Below are 2,005 nucleotides of genomic sequence, written 5' to 3'. Positions count from 1 at the left end.
TCGTGCTGGAGTTCTGAAACTGTGTACTATCTGAATTTCAGAATCTCTTGCCATATCTGGAAAGTTCTCTTGCATAATTTCATGAAGCCTCTGTGTTTTGTGAAGCAACTTCATCGCCTTCAGGGATTCCTATAAGATGAATATTAGTTTTCTTTGAATTATCCCAGAGCTCTCTGAGAGAACGATCAGTTTTTGCTTGCCATTTCTCTTCCTCTTTGAGCAATTGGGTGTGTTCAAAAGCTTTATCTTCAATGTCAGAGATCCTTTCTTCTGCCTGCTCCATTCTGTTAGCAAGGGATTCTACCGTATTTTTCTGATCTTTGAAGGCTGCAAACTCTTGCCTCAATGTATCCAAATCTTTGGTCACTTTATCTTTGAAATCGTTGAATTCTTGAGACACCTTTTGAATAATTTGAAATTCTGATTCCCTCTTTTCCTCCATTCTGTTGATTTTATTTGCTATCCAGACTCTGAACTCAATTTCCAACATCTCAGCCATCTCTTTATGGATGGGGTCTTCAGTTGCGTCTGCCATGTCCTTCCTTGGTGGGGGGGGGTTGATCTACTCTGGTTATTCATGTTACTGGAATTTTTCCACTGATTCCACCCCATGCTTAATTTATACTGTTTGGCTTTTCTCCTAGAGCTTTGCCAAGGACCAGCACAGTGTTACGGCCTAAGAAACTGGGGGCTTCCTTGGTTTGGTGGGGCTAAGTTGCTCTGTCTTGTTTTCAGTTGGTCTCTGTTCTACCCTAGTAAATCAGTTACTCTGGGTTGAAGTCTTAGCTGCAGAGAAATACCAGCAATTAAGTCACCCTGCCTCCCACAGACAATTGGAAAATGAAAATCACATCTTCTCACAACCACACACCCAGGGTAGCACTTTGGATAGTCCTCAGGTGATTGGCCCAGTTTAAGAGGTCCAAATCAATTGTCGCAGTCAGCACTGGTCTCAGGTGGGGGAGTTTAAAAGGTCTCTGGCAGCTAGATAGCAGGGGTCTGGCTGGCAGCTCAGGTATGACTGACTCCAGTGCTCCATGAGGTCAGAAGGACCAACCCAGCAAATAAATTACTCTGGAGAGGTTTATGCCTCCTTCCCCACCTTGCACCTCTGTCACACCCAGTCACTGTTAACCCCAGAGGGCCTGGGGCTGTGACCTAGTTCACCCCAATGAAATGAGCACATGCCCCAGGGGTTTACACCTCCCTGAGTCAGAGAGAGATCTATGTCTCTGCAGCCAGGTCTCTGTTCTCAGCCACTATCCAGCAGGGGGAGATGAGGCCTGACAACCTCAGGTGCTTAATGGAGGTGGGGCAGTTCACTCAGTTCCAGCCCCACACCTGATTAATGTTGCTGGCAGAACTGCACAACTTCACAGAGTTTGTTTCTGTCCTGGTTATCAGATGCTGCTTGAGGAGACAGAAACTCCAACTCAGTTCCAGGCAGTGGCAAGTAGTTGGAGCTCACACTGAGCTGTCAGTTCCTGTCTCTGCCTGCCCACCTTTGTCTCAGCTATGATCCCCTGAAGGCCAGGTGTTTCAGCCCTTCCATGGAAGTCTGCCAGCTCTGTGCACATGTATTCTAGTCCCAGCACTCCTTTACTCACGTCCCAGATCCATCTGCCAGCAGCTGCCACCAGAGAAGGTGCCTGACTTCCTCTGGTTCCCCAGAGAGAGAGGGTATATCTCTCTGGGATAACTGCCCCAATGCCGTGACCCTTATTGTTCCCACAACTGCTCTTGTTCCCCTCCTGGGGGCACTGCAGCCACTCCCATATGGTTCCCTCTCAGCTGATTGTCCTCTCCTTACTCCCATGCCACAGAATCAGCCCAAGAGATAATGCCCAAGAATCTGGACTCCATGGGGGACAGGCTTCCAGATTTCAGGGTGAGAGTGGAGGGGAGTGCTGGGAGTTCAGATTGCAGGTAGAGAATATATATAGTTTTATACAGTTTTATGCCTAGCAAGAAAGTGCCATGGCACCCTAGTATGGGTAGGAGGTTC

Source organism: Otolemur garnettii, unplaced genomic scaffold (genome assembly GCF_000181295.1).
Source record: "Otolemur garnettii isolate 467f Iridium unplaced genomic scaffold, OtoGar3 scaffold00002, whole genome shotgun sequence".
Classification (NCBI taxonomy): domain Eukaryota; kingdom Metazoa; phylum Chordata; class Mammalia; order Primates; family Galagidae; genus Otolemur; species Otolemur garnettii.
This window is presented reverse-complemented; position numbering follows the sequence as displayed.